Raw genomic sequence first — 16,295 nt, forward strand, 5'->3', positions numbered from 1 at the left:
TAGTTGCTTGTAGTAGTCTCTCATGATGCTTTGTATTTCTGCAGTGTCAGTTGTTACTTCTCCTTTTTCATTTCTTTTTTTTTTTTTTTTTTTTTTGCGGTATGTGGGCCTCTCACTGTTGTGGCCTCTCCCGTTGCGGAGCACAGGCTCCGGACGCGCAGGCTCCGGACGCGCAGGCTCCGGACGCGCAGGATAAACGGCCATGGCTCACGGGCCCAGCCGCTCCGCAGCATGTGGGATCCTCCCAGACCGGGGCACGAACCCGTATCCTCTGCATCGGCAGGCGGACTCTCAACCACTGCGCCACCAGGGAAGCCCCTTTTTCATTTCTAATTCTATTGATTTGAGTCTTCTCCCTTTTTTTCTTGATGAGTCTGGCTAATGGTTTATCAATTTTGTTTATCTTCTCAAAGAACCAGCTTGTAGTTTTATTGATCTTTGCTATCGTTTCCTTCATTTCTTTTTCATTTATTTCTGATCTGATCTTTATGATTTCTTTCCTTCTGCTAACTTTGGGGCTTTTTTGTTCTTCTTCCTCTAATTGCTTTAGGTGTAAGGTTAGGTTGTTTATTTGAGACCTTTCTTGTTTCTTGAAGTAGGATTGTATTCCTATAAGCTTCCCTCTTAGAACTTTTTTTGCTACATCCCATAGGTTTTGGGTTATTGTGTTTTCAGTGGCATTTGTTTCTAGGTATTTTTTGATTTCCTGTTTGATTTCTTCAGTGATGTCTTGGTTATTAAGTAGTGTATTGTTTAGCCTCTATGTATTTGTATTTTTTACAGCTTTTTTCCTGTAATTGATATCTGGTCTCATAGCACTGTGGTCAGAAAAGATACTTGATATGATTTCAATTTTCTTAAATTTATGAAGGCTTGATTTTTGACTCAAGATATGATCTATCCTGGAGAGTGTTCCATGAGAACTTGAGAAGAAAGTGTATTCTGTTGTTTTTGGATAGAATGTCCTATAAGTATCTAAGTCCATGTTATTTAATGTATCATTTAAAGCTTTGTTTCCTTATTTATTTTCATTTTGCATGATCTGTCCATTGGTGAAAGTAGGCTGTTAAAATCCCCTACTCTGATTGTATTACTGTCGATTTCCCCTTTATGGCTGTTAGCATTTGCCTTATATATTGAGGTGCTCCTATGTTGGGTGCCTAAATATTTACAATTGTTATATCTTTTTCTTGGATTGATCCCTTAATCATTATGCAGTGTCCTTCTTTGTCTGTTGTAATAGTCTTTATTTTAGAGTCTATTTTTTCTGATAGGAGAATTGCTACTCCAGCTTTCTTTCGATTTCCATTTGCATGGAATATCTTTTTCCATCCCCTCACTTTCCGTCTGTATGTGTCCTTAGGTCTGAAGTGGGTCTCTTGTAGACAGCATATATACAGGTGTTGTTTTTGTATCCATTCAGCCAGCCTATGTCTTTTGTTTGGAGCATTTAATCCATGTACATTTAAGGTAGTTATTGATATGTATGTTCCTATTACCATTTTCTTAATTGTTTTGGGTTTGTTATTGTAGATCTTTACCCTCCCTTTATTTCCTGCCTAGAGAAGTTCCTTTAGCATTTGTTGTAAAGCTGGTTTGGTGGTGCTGAACTCTCTCAGCTTTTGCTTGTCTGTAAAGGTTTTAATTTCTCTGTCGAATCTGAATGAGATCCTTGCCCGGTAGAGTAAATTGGTTGTAGGTTTTTCCCTTTCATCACTTTAAATATGTACTGGCACTCCCTTCTGGCTTGCAGCGTTTCTCCTAAAAGATCAATTGTTCACCTTATGGGGACTCCTTTGTATGTTATTTGTTGTTTCTCCCTTGCTGCTTTTAATATTTTTTCTTTGTATTTAATTTTTGATAGTTTGATTAATATGTGTCTTGGCGTGTTTTTCCTTGGATTTATCCTGTATGGGACTCTAGCACTTCCTGGTGTTGATTGACTCTTTCCTTTCCCATATTAGGGAAGTTTTCAGCTATAATCTCTTCAACTATTTTCTCAGTCCCTTTCTTTTTCTCTTCCTCTTTGGGACCCCTATAATTCAAATGTTGGTGTGTTTAATGTTGTCCAGAGGTCTCTAAGACTGTCCTCAATTCTTTTCACTCTTTTTTCTTTATTCTGCTCTACAGTAGTTATTTCCACTATTTTATCTTCCAGGTCACTTATACATTTTTTGCTTCAGTTATTCTGCTATTGATTCCTTCTAGAGAATTTTTAATTTCATTTATTGTGTTGTTCATCATTGTTTGTTTTCTGTTTAGTTCTTCTAGGTCCTTGTTAAATGTTTCTTGTATTTTCTCCATTCTATTTCCAAGATTTTGGATCATCTTTACTAACACTACTCTGAATTCTTTTTTAGGTAGACTGCCTATTTCCTCTTCATTTGTTTGGCCTGGTTGTTTTTTACCTTGCTCCTTCATCTCCTGTGTGTTTCTCTGTCATCTCATTTTGCTTAACTTACTGTGTTTGGGGTCTCTTTTTTGCAGGCTGTAGGTTCATAATTCCCATTGATTTTGGTGTCTGCCCCCAGTGGCTAAGGTTGATTCAGTTGGTCATGTAGGCTTCCTGGTAGAGGGGACTAGTGCCTGTGTTCTGGTGGATGAGCCTGGATCTTGTCTTTCTGGTGGGCAGGACCGTGTCCAGTGGTATATTTTGGGGTGTCTGTGACCTTATTATGATCTTAGGCAGCCTCTCTGCTAATGTGTGGTGTTGTGTTCCTATCTTGCTAGTTGTTTGGCATAGGGTGTCCAGCACTATAGCTTGCTGGTCCTTGAGTGGAGCTGGGTCTTAGCTTTGAGATGGAGATCTCTGGGAGAGTTTTTGCCATTTGATATTATGTGGAGCTGGGAGGTCTCTGGTGGACCAATGTCCTGAGCTCAGCTCTTCCACCTCAGAGGCACAGGCCTGACACCCAGCCGGAGCACCAAGACCCTGTCAGCCAAATGGCTTTAGGATCTTTTTCATTCGCCCTCCTTTCAGCTTCCCTGGGGTGCATGTATCTTTTTGAATTATATATTTCTCTGGATATATGCCCAGGAGTGGGGTTGTTGGATCATATGGTAACTCTGTTTTTAGTTTTTTAAGGAACCTCCATACTGTTCTCCATAGTGGCTGCACCAACTTACTTACATTCCTACCAACAGTGTAGGAGCATTCCATTTTCTCCTCACCCTCTCCAACATATGTTATTTGTGATAAAAGATAAATTTTAGAAAGATATATAAAAAGGGCAGGGGAAGGGTAAGCTGGGGTGAAGTGAGAGAGCAGCATGGACATATATACACTACCAAATGTGAAATGGATAGCTGGTGGGAAGCAGCCACATAGCACAGGGAGATCAGCTTGGTGCTTTGTGACCACCTAGAGGGGTGACATAGGGAGGGTGGGAGGGTGATGCAAGAGGGAGGGGATATGGGGATATATGTATACGTATAGATGATTCACTTTGTTATAAAGCAGAAACTACACACCATTTTAAAGCAATTATACTCCAATAAAGATGTTTAAGAAAAAAAGTAGCCTTAAAATTATCTCAGTAGTTACAATAGAAAAACTATTTGGCAAAATTTAATACCCTTCATGATAAAATTCTTAGCAAACTAGAAATAGAAGAAATCCTCAAACTGATAAAGAGCTCTTTTGAACATCTACAGATATTATTGTACTTAATTGTGAAATATTAAACCCTTCTTTCCTCTAAAATTTGAAATAAGAAAAGGATGTTTCTCTAATCACATCTATTCAGCATTGTACTAGAGGTCCTATCCAATGCAATAAGACAATTAAAAGAATGAATGGCATAAATATTAAAAAGAAGAAATTAAAGTCTTGTTTGCAGAAAAACAACTAACTAAAACTAAAAAATTTAACAGGGTTGCAGAATACAATGTCAGTATGAAAAAAGGTGTATTTTTATATAACAGAAGTGAAAAATTGGAGACATACTATTTTACTTTAAGACTTACTATAAAGTGTGAGTAATTAAGACAATGTGATATTAGTGTAAGGAGACTTAGAGTCTAAAAATAAACTTACATATAAATATTTCATTGATTATTTTTGACCAAGGTGCCAGGTCAATTCAATGGAGCTAGAAAATTCTTTTAACAAATGTTGCTGGGATACCTGGATATCCATATGAAAGAAAGAGTCTCAGTCCCTCTCACATCATATCAGAAATTAATTTGCAATAATAATAGACCTAGAAATAAAACCCAAACTCCTAAACTTCTAAAAGAAAGCCCAAGAGAGTATCTTTAGTCTCAAGGTGGCAAATTTTTCTTTTTGGAAAAAACACAAAAACAATGATATAAAAGAAAAAAAGTTGATAAATTTGATTTAGCCTAATCAAAAATTTCTGTTCACCAAAAGATACCATTGAGGACATAAATATACAAACCACTAAGTGGGAAAACATATAGCATATAAATCTAACAAAGGGCTTATAAGCATATGTAAAAAAGCCCTATATATCGACAATAATTAGATGAACAACCCAATCAAAAAAATGGGCAATAGCCTTGATCAGATACTTTACAAAAGAAGATATATGATGGACTTGAGGATATGGGGAGGGGGAAGGGTAAGCTGTGACAAAGTGAAAGAGCGGCATGGACATATATACACTACCAAACGTAAGGTAGATAGCTAGTGGGAAGCAGCCGCATAGCACAGGGAGATCAGCTCGGTGCTTTGTGACCGCCTGGAGGGGTGGGATAGGGAGGGTGGGAGGGAGACGCAAAAGGGAGGGGATATGGGAACATATGTATATGTATAACTGATTAAATTTGTTATAAAGCAAAAAAAAAAAAACAAATACAAGAAGATATATGAACGACCAATAATCACATGAAGAAAGGACCTTCATATCATTAGTCACCAGGGAAATGCAAATTAAAACTACAATAAGGTATCATTAGTACCCAGTAGAATGGCTAAAATGAGAGAGCTTGACAACTTTGAACGTTGGTGATAATATGGAGCAACTGGAATATTTACTAGTAAGAATGTAAACAGATACAACAATTTAGGAGAATTGTTTGCCAATTTCTAATGAAGTTAAACATCTATATCTATATCTACCTATCTATATATCTATATTTATATTTATATCTATCCTAGGATTCAGTGACTTCATTCCTAGTTATTTACTCAAAAGAAATGAAAATATATGTCTACAAAAGACTTGTACAAGATTGTTCACAGCAATTTTTTTCTTAATATCTCCAAACCAGACACAACCCAGTTGTCCATCAATAAGAAAATGAATAAACACAGTACAATATATTCATTCAATTGAATAATATTCAGCAATTAAAAATAAACTACAAGACACATAATTTAGATAAATATCAAAATCATCATATTATGCAAAAAGAGTCATAAATAATGATTCCAATGATTTGATAATGGGTGAAACTAATCTATAAAGGTGGGGTGGGAGCTTGGGGTTGATTGCAAAGGAGCTCAAGGAACTTTCTGAGGATTATGGAAACATATATCTGATTTGGGGTGATGGTTATGTGGGTGTATACAGCTGTCAAAATTCATTGAACTAAACCCTTAATATCGGTGCATTTTAGTTTTAATTATACCTCATTAAAAATGTAAAAACCAAATATTTACTGGGATCAGTCTTTTAAAAATCTCACAGAAATACAGTGATTCCTACTTTGCTATGCTTCTGCAAAGAAATGGGTGAAATAAGCAACACATATTGAAACACAAATTCTTTTTCTTTTTTTTTTTTTGCGGCACGTGGGCCTCCCACTGCTGTGGCCTCTCCCGCCGTGGAGCACAGGCTCCGGACGCGCAGGCCCAGCGGCCATGGCTCACGGGCACAGCCGCTCCGCGGCATGCGGGATCCTCCTGGACCGGGGCACGAACCCGTGCCCCCTGCATCGGCAGGCGGACCCCCAACCACTGCGCCACCAGGGAAGCCCTCTTTTTCTTTTTATAATAGAAATTAGTCTTTGCAGATATTGCTGTTGTTTGAAGGGACCGTTCAAGGACAATGTATTAAAATTAATGTGAATGCTTTATTTCTCTGAGATGTTGGAACTTTCATTTGCCATTATTCCACTGTTGCTCCACTGTGAGGGTAGAACAGTCAGGATCACTAAAAGGTATGTTTTTGGGGAGCTGGACCATGACACTAGACTAAGCTCAGACATAGGTATGGATTTCCTACCCAAATCCATAGAATAATTGATATACTATATGAAAAATAATAAATATATAGAATTCTGGCAAACAGGAAAATGTGTCACTAGACTAGAGATAATTAAATAGATAAGAAAATATGGCTCTGAATTGATGGAGAAAACTGCAGCTCAAAACACACAAGAGGAAGAAGACTCGTGTGCTTCTGGGGGTACTCCAAGATTAGAAAAAATGGGCAAAAGAATTGGAGGAGTTCCGGGTGCTTGGGGAAGAGCATTCAGAGCTACCTAACAGGTTGGTTCCTGTCCCATCACCAACTTAGGTTGAGTAAGACGTATTTATCCACAGGCTCAAGCAGGAAATGTGGATAGCTGGGTTAGAGAGACACAGCATCACCCCAGTAGCCAGGGAAACACAAAAGGAATGTTATTGACATACTGCATCCTGAAGTATATCCTTCTTCTTTAACATTATCACAAGAAGCATGCACTATATGCCAGGAGTATCCATAGATGAATGAATAAAGATGATCAATTATATACGAATGAATAAAGATGATCAATTATATATGAAGATGAATGAATAAAGATGATCAATTATATATGAAGATAATCAAGAATCATCAATCAGGGCTTCCCTGGTGGCGCAGGGGTTGAGAGTCTGCCTGCCGATGCAGGGGACACGGATTCGTGCCCTGGTCCAGGAGGGTCCCACATGCCGCGGAGCGGCTGGGCCCGTGAGCCATGGCCACTGAGCCTGCGTGTCCGAAGCCTGTGCTCCGCAACGGGAGAGGCCACAACAGTGAGAGGCCCACATACTGCAAAAAAAAAAAAAAAAAAGAAAAAGAAAGAAAAGAATCGTCAATAATTTGAGGAAAAAACATTACCATGAAAGTTAGGCACTAAACTCAACCAAAAGAAGAACTAATACCAAAGAAAAAACAATGGAGAAAATACTTTTACATATGTATAATTAATATTTTCATAGAGATACAGGCACAAGTAATTATGAAAAGAGTCCAGTGAGAGATCTTAAAAATTAGTGACATATCAAAATTTTAAAAGTTAAATCAATCAAAAGTAAAATCAATGGACTGACTGGAAGAATGGATTTAACTAGAGTGAATTATAGAACTGAAAGAGCTGAGAAATTCTAGAATTTATTAACAAAAGACAAAAAATAGCATAAGAAATTTAAGCAAAATGGAATATTATATAAAATTTATATAGTTTCTAAAATGTACTTATATGAGATCAGTCAATCAAAGATAAAAGAGCATTTTATATGGTTGAATAAAAACATAGACTTTTAAGTAGAAAGGTCTCCCCAAGAGACAAGTGGTATTTAAAAAAAAAAAGGAACCATAGCTTGTTTTCTATGTCTGTTACAGACATAGAAAACAAACTTATGGTTACCAGAGGGGAAGAGTAAATTAGGAGTATGGGATTAACCGATACAAACTACTATACATAAAATAGGTAAGCAACAAGGATTTACTGTATAACACTGGGAACTACATTCAGTATCTTCCAATAACCTAGAAAGGAAAATAATCTGAAAAAAATACATATATATACACATAACTGAATCACTTTGCTATACACCTGAAACTAACACAATATTGTAAGTCAACTACACTTCAATAATTAAAAAAATAGACCCATAGCAAGTTTCAGGGCAAAAATATAAAGAAAATACCAGTTTCTTTTTAATTGCAGGGAAATATATTTCCTACAAAGGAACAGAAACTGGGTCTATAGCAGACTTTTGAGATTCCAGAAGCCAATGGAGTAATGCCTTTTAAATTCTTAGGAAAAATGATTTTGAACCCTTAAATAAGATAGTGTGGACAGTGAAATGAAATTTCACTATAAAAATTCAACTTACTAAAATTGACACAATAAGAAGTAGAAAGTCTGAACTGTCCTTTTATTGGTTTCTTTAGCAGTAATGTTTGTTTTAGAAATGAATTACATTATCCTGTCTATGCACATAGCAGCTCCATAGAGAGGACTATTCCTATGGAACCAAGTATGGTCCTATATGGTGAAAAATTCAAGGTCTTCTCCCTTACATTTCCTTTCAGACTGTGTTTAAGAAACTTCCCCATTATGCTATAAAACCTGTGCATAAAGTGGTCATTAACCCCATCCTGCCCCCTCTCCTGCATAAATACATGCTGATTGCAACGTGGGTCCAGGCAGAGTTATATAAACCTTGGCTGGAACAAGAGAGAGGAAGCATTCATCCAAATAAATACTCAGATGAGATCTTATTCTTCCCATTTTCCACAGATTGACACTAAGGCAAAGTGGTGACTTTTAAAACATTATTACATAAAGAGATCATAGTGATATTTTGTTTAAAATGAAGTAATTTATCATTCTGTATACTAACACTGTGTGTAAAATGTAATTTGCCTACATTTTTTAGACGTTTGTAAGAATACTCCTTATTAAATTAATCAATATAATATTGTTGAAACTGAACAGGCAACTTACATACCCAACTTAGCAGGGCATGGATTATAAAAGTTTACTGAGAAATAGCTAAGTCGGCAAAAGGTCATCCTGGGGTATATGTAATCCACGTTGGATGACATGAGCCATGCTTCCCACTCTAAGTAGAAACTACTGTTTGGCCTTTATTTTAGTGCTCATCTAAACATTATAGTCATACAAGTAATAGTAATAAGTTACAAAATAATAAAGTATCAGCCAAAGCTTTGTATCTCTGAGAAACTGGTAGGCTTCCTATCTTTTCTATGGCGTGATCTTTCCATGTTTTGTTTTTCACTCAGGCAATCAGGAAACATCCAGAAAAGTTTGAGTCTCAGTTCCAGAAATTTTACTAATCCTTGTATCTAATATATGTCCTTCCTTCTATCTTCTGTGATATTGGTGTTCTCTTTTCATTCGTATTTTGTTAACTTTTTTTTCACCATAACTGTTCTTCGTTGGAAGGTGCCTCAACATGAATGCATAAATGTGTAACAAAATAATACAAACTGTGGCATTATGGGAGAAAATTTACAGTAAGATTCAACTAATTCCTTTTGTTTATCCAGATTCTCCATTATATCCCATTGACCAAAACTCAATTTATTATTTTATAGGTGTATTAGTTTGCTAGGACTGCCATAACAAAGTACCATAAACTGAATGGCTTAGAACAACAGAAATTTATTGTCTCACAGTTCTGAGGCCAGAAGTCTGAAATCAAGGTTTCAGAACAGCCATAATACATTACCTCTGAAGGCACTAGGGAAGGATCTGTTTCAGGCTTCTCTCCTAACTCTGGTAGTTCCTTGGCTTATAGCAGCACATTTCCTGCCACTCTGTGTGAGTGTCTCTGTGTCAGAATTTCCCCCTTGTATAAGGACATCAGTCATATTTAATTAGGCGCCCACCCTATTCTAGTATGACCTTATCTTAATTAATTATACCTGAAAGGATGCTATTTCCAAATAAGGTCGCATCCTGAGGTACTGGGGTTTGGGATTTCTACATATGAATTTTGGGGAACACAATTCAACACATAACAATAGGTTTCCACCTATTCTCCAAAAGGAGCATTCCATCAATATGTTAAATTGGAGCTTGTAGCCTCTAGAATGGAAAGCATAAACTTCAGTATTTATTAAAACATAGGTAGGAAGAAATCTATTATTTCTCACAAAATAATACCCTGTCTTCTCATTGGCAACTCCTATGGTTCTTAGCACAATCATTCAGGTGTCTGAAGAGAGGCCATAAGAAGTGGACACCACATCAATTGTTGCCTGTTGGGATAGTTTGTTCCCCTTGATGAATACACATGGCTGGTGGCCAGTAAGAAATTGTCTTTTGTTTTAATCTTTTATTTGCAGACATTTATGATATATCATCCATGAACCAGTCATTCAAGTAGACTGGCCTTGAAGACTGACAGGACGTATGAGTACACACACATTGAAATTGACAGGCAGACAGGCTGACAAATTCAGAACTGCCCCTATACAGCCTCCATCTATTCAACTGGAACTGATCAGACTCCAGATTCACATCAGACTCCTTTGCAAAATGTCATTAAGTGTTTGTTTCTTCATTTTTATAAAGATCTTGCACAGGCAGTAGGGAAGTGAAATATGTCAGATACCTTAAAAGTGGTGATAGTCTCATTTTTCTGCTGAATTTCCCACTATGAAAAGGACTCAATTATTGGCAAAGAGCACACTACTGAGGAGGTGCCCTGCTGCCCCTCACCCCCACCCCAATGAAGAATTCTAATGAGAGAAGCTGCAGGAGGCAGCAGTGCAACTGAATTTTCCAAACCAGTCCTCTCAAGCTAATACCAGTGGCCCTTTCTTCATTAGCAATCTGCAAACACATGGGGCCAACCCACCGCAGATGACTTTCGTGAGGATCCAACACTGAGTCTGTTAGATGCTATGAAATGTGTGTGAAGGGGAAAGTCTATGCCTGCATGGGGCTTAACTTCAGTAATAGTAATAATAGAATATACTATTTGCTAGACACTATGCTAGGCGCCAAACATAGCTTATTGTATCCTTTCAACGGTCTTACAAAGAAAGTACTATTTTTATCACCATGTTACAGATGAGCGAACCAAGCTAGGTGAATTGCAGTTATTAAGGAGTCTATGTTTTCTAGCACAATGCTCTCTCCATTCATCTACAGTACTTTATGAGTTGGCTGCATTTGTTTCTACCTATGTAATGCCATCCACACTTAGTCTTGTGTATGTGTGTATACATGCACAAGTGCTTCTAAGCTCTTTGATCTGCGTAGGAAAGCCTTCATTCACCCCCTCATTCACCTTACTGCCCCTTGCTTCACAAGAGACTGTATCCCAAGGTATTACTGCTCATTTCTTATAGGTCCTAATGCCCCTCATATTTTCCTGGTGGCTATAACATCGTCCAGCTATCCACATGCACTAGCATGTGCCTTTGTGTGGTCTATGACCCCACATAAAGTTAGAGATCTCTGAGGAGTGACGGAGAAGCTCCATGTTAGAAGATGCACACTGGCTGCCTAGAGGTTGAATCCTGCTTGCAGATGTGATTTCTTGGCCAACACAGTGTTTCTTTGTTTGCATTTTCAAAAAAGTTTTATTCAACTTAAAAAAAATCAGAGATTCCATGCAGAACCTGATTAGTAGCTTCTCTTGAAAAATAAAGAACCATAATATTTTGCCCCTTTCCTGCATGACAGCCATCAGCTGCCTCCTGTGGAAGGGCACACACTCTCTGGTCTACTCCAGACTCTTTCACTTAAAGTTCTGTATCTGCATCTGTACCCAGAATAGATTCTCAGTGATTCTCATCGCCTACCTGACAGATGTTTTGAGTTTGCCCATTCCTGCTTTACTTGAATCATGACTACCATCATCTGCGGTGCTACTAGCAAGGCATCTGTTGAGAACTAAAACAGCCCTTTTCCATTCCTTTTGGGTGGTGAGTCTGTGAGTGACTTTTATTTGGTAGCTTGGCAGTACTGACGGCCCCCATCACTCACAACCAGCAAAACCCTGTGCTGCTAGGCAGTCAAGGCAGAATCCAGCTCACCACTCCCTGTGGCTTCTTCACCCCCAACTTCCTCAGGGTGTATAACACAGAACTTTACGGGACTGTGGGAATCTGTGGGGACACCAGGAAATGTGATTGCTGCTTCAGAACCTTGAGGCATCTTTTTCTCTAGAATAAAGACTCAGGTCCTGTATATTTTTTTCCACCCAGTTGCAAACCATCTGGTGAATGTCAACCCTTTCCCCCAAACTGAGGAGAATCATGTGGAGAAAATAAGGGTTTATCCGTTTATCCTAGCAACATTTCAGTTCTGTGTACGGAGCTAGAGAGCTTCCTCTTATATTTTGATTCAATAGATATTTATTGAATACCTTCCATGGATAAAGCACCGTGCTGTGCAGAGTAGCTGCTGCTCACACTGCACGTTTGTAGAGCGCTGCTATGCATGATCTTATCTAATTCATATATTAATCCAATAAGGTGTGTCTTTATTGTGCCTGTTTTACAATGACCCTGAGGCTGAGAAGGAAATTACTCAATATCAGTGAGAAATAAAGAGCACAACCAAGATTTGAACTCAAGGTTTTGGGCTCTATTTCAACACAGTCCCTAGATTTGCTAATGTTATCTTAGGCCATACTAATTTAGAGAAAATGGTCTCATTGAAAAAAACCAACAGTGTTCCTCTGACTTCTTCAGTTTGTAATGGTGCATCAAATGGGGTCACAGGTATAAATGAAAAGACCTTCTTCTCTACCACATAGAAACAACCATTTTCCTATTTAATTCAGGCTGCTGGCCAGGGAAAATCATTACCCTGGAAGAGGGAGACTCAGCATCACAACTGCTGCTGCTGACCACCATTATTGGCACAGATGCTGATCTTTGTGACAAAACTGGTACATTGAGCTGACATTGCAGGTGCCACTGAAGTCCCACTGCCTTCAATGCTGCTGACACTCATTAATGTAGGCATGAGGTGGCACAGCAGCCACTTACCATGTGGGGGGAGCTGGGACAACTGATGTGCCAAAGCAGGGCTACGTTTCCTGGTGCTCTCTGCACAGCCATGATATGCTGCTGTTTGGAGAGTGGGAACAGAGCTAAAAGTGATTTAGTTCAGTGAGGGTGGTGATGGGATGCTCCAGAGCCAAGAGTTCTTTTCTATTAGACCTAGTAACAAGTGGAGGAAAACAGTGGCAAGAGTCCTCCTACTTCTTCTATGTCCAGACCAGCACAATCCACATTTACTCTGAATCAGGCACTCCTATGGATGAGCAGAAGACAGTAACATTTTTTTCCTGAGATGAGATACCCCTTAAGAATCAGGCATTTGCTGTCACATTTGATGACCTAATTCTAATAGGGAAGCACAGGTATTCATATGCCATTTATTCGCCCAACAAACATAAGCTAAGCATCTAATATATACCAGGTAAAAAACATAACTCCTGTCTTCAGTTTGCTCACAGGTTATAAAGGGAGTCACAAATATGAAGTGTAATTACAATATAGTATGAGAAGTGCTGGGCTAGAGGTAAAGTCAGGGTGCTCTGAGAACCCATGGGAAGAGCATTTTACTTCCTCCCTCCTACCTTGGGGGATTCGGAGGAGTTTTCTGGATGAGACAGTGTCTGAGCTGACACTTGAAGGACAAATTAGAGTTAGGCAGACACAACCATGATGGGGAAAGTCAGAACAGTATGTAAGAGGTACTGTGGGGGAGACACCTGACACACTTGGAAGGGTGGGGTGCTAAGAAGATTTGGGGGGATTATAAGTAATAAGATTTGGGGCTGATATGTATGAAGTCTTTGTCAAGATCATGAAGGACCTTGAACATCAGGCCAGGGAAAGCCATTGAAGAGTTAAACCAGTGAGTGACATGGGCAGATTACATTTTAGATCACTTCTGGATGCAGATTAAAAGGTGAACCTGGGGCAAGGGACAAAGAAGAACATTCCTCTTTCTCTGGGAAGTTGATGCTTGTGAACTGAACAACTTTGGGAGCTGTGGGGAAGGAGGGAACTCCCACCAAGCCAGTCAGATCAGCCTGGCAGTCAGAGGGGTGACAGCTGTTCCACGTTCTTTCCCTGACTACCCCTGCGGTGCAGGAGCCTCTGGGATAGCAGGCAGCTTCATCCTGCCTTAGTGCCAAGGGACACCTGTCCGACCACACAAAGCTGTGATTGGCACATGTATCCATCAGACCTGGGAGGAGCGAGGAGTCTCCAACACGACTGTCATCTTCTGGAACCTAGAGAAGCTGACAGTAAGGAGAGATCGGAGCAGCCTTAGCTAGATATTGACAGCAGTGGTGGTTATAGAGTAGGGCTGGGCCTGAGGCCAAATGAGTTGGCAGAGTCTGCCTGGCCTCTGCCTTACCCCACTCAGCTCCATCTGTCTAACAGTGGATGTCAGCCTTGAAGAGTGCCAGCCTTGGAATCTGGTGACTCAGAAAAGGGGAAGAGGACACACAAGATATACGCTCATGGGTGGAAGGCTACCTAAAATGTTCAGAGCTAAAAGTCAGTCACAGTGTGGCCAGAGATATCCTTTAAACACTGTTCCCATCTTTTGCTTGCTTTCCCTCTTGTTTGTCATTATTACTTAAAGAGATGCCATAATTCTTGTATCCATAAAGACATTTTCAGTGGGGCCAGGGAATGAAAATCTAATTTAAAATGCCTTAAACAAAAATGAATTATTGATTAAGTAACTGAAAAGTCCAGTGATACTTTAAGGCATGGCTAGGTTTAGGGATTCAAAAACGTGTAAAGGTCTCTCTCCTGGCATTCCTAGGCTTAAAAGTTTTTAAATGCTTAGAATCCCCAGTAAAAGGAGACGTTTTCTTTCTTTCCTTTTTTAAGTCTTTATTGAATTTGTTACAATATTGCTTCTATTTTATGCTTTGCTTTTTGGCTGTGAAGCATGTGGGATCTTAGCTCCCCAACCAGGGATCGAACCCATACCCCTTGCATTGGAAGACAGAGTCTTAACCACTGGACCACCAGGGAAGTCCCAAGACATTTTCTTTCCTGTCAGCAAAAGTCCTGGATTTTAATCTAATTCTTCTGGTATGGACACCACAAGGCTAGGGCAATGGGAGATTCTGATTAACTAGGTTGGGGTTCTATGCCCATGCTTGGAAGTGGGAGAGGTTTTTCAACCCCAAACTCCACATGGATTAGTAATTGAAGAATGGTGGTTTCTTGGAAGAACTATGGATAGCATTGCTGGTCAAAGGGGGCATACTGCAAGGCAAAATAACAGATAGCCAACCTCATTGAATCTTTGGTTTACCAAGCAATGTAGACTAAAGGTGACTAATTCTGATGACGATTATCTGCAGATGCTATCGATGGTGATGTTAATTATCATTGGCATTTTGTGAAGATATTTGCGTAGTGTGGTATATAGTTCAGTAATCTTCCTGAGTTTTCCTAGTCAGAAGAGTGGTTTAGGCACTTTGTTGGGTTTATGTATTGTTTACCAATTATAAGGGCTATAGGATGATCCAAGGACTAGGAGACATATTCTTAAAAAGTTTCATCAAGTGACTTTATGTCATAACTCATGTCTACATCAAAGTTAGATGGTTTAAATAAAATTTTCATGTGATTGTACTGTATTATTCCAGTAACACCTTAAGATTGTTTTGAACTAAGTCCTCAAGGCGTTTCCTTTATTCCTTTCATGGAATTGTTATTTAACAAATACATTTGTAATTTAAAAGTAACATAAATACACAGTCAGAATATTAGGTATAATTTCCTCAGAGTACTATCTGGAATTCTTGACATCAAATTCTCTGATTACATTGGCACCAAATATTTAATTCATATTGGTTAAATAAAAGTAAGAGTGAATAAATGACTATCTTACCTGGTATGTTACCCAGGTATACATCCAGGATGACATACCCAGGTATATACCCAAAAATGGAATTGCTGGACCATACGGTAATTGAAATTTTCAATTTTATGAGGACTTGTCATGCTATTTTCCATAGTGACTGCACCATTTTGTATTCCCACCAATAGTACACAAGAGTTCCAATTTCTCTACATCCTTACCAACAGTTGTTATTTTCTGTTTTTTTTCTTTTTGATAATAGCCATTTTAGTGGGTGTGATGTGTTATTGTGTTTTGTTTTGTTTTTTTCTTTTCCATGAAAATCACATTTTATTATCTGTTACTTCTTGTAAGCATTATCTTTATCATTGTGGTTTTGATTTGCTTTGCCCAAATAACTAGTAATGTTGAGCATCTTTTCATGTGCATATTGGCATATGAAATATTGGCACATGGGATGTTGTATATCTTTCTTGGAGAAATGTCTATTCCAGTCCTTTGCCCATTTTCGAATTGGGTTGTTTTGTTGTTGTTGTTGAACTGTAGGAGTTCTTTATATGTCCTGAATATTAACCTCTTATCAGATATATGATTTATAAATATTTTCTCCCATTTCATGGATTGCCCTTTTACTCTGTTGATATTGTCCTTTGATGTACAGATTTTAAGTTTGCTGTAGTGCAGTTTATCTACTTTTTCTTTCGTTGCTTGTGCTTTTTGGTGTCATATCCAAGAAATCATTGCTA

Source organism: Hyperoodon ampullatus (assembly GCF_949752795.1).
Source record: "Hyperoodon ampullatus genome assembly, chromosome: 6".
Classification (NCBI taxonomy): Eukaryota; Metazoa; Chordata; class Mammalia; order Artiodactyla; family Ziphiidae; genus Hyperoodon; species Hyperoodon ampullatus.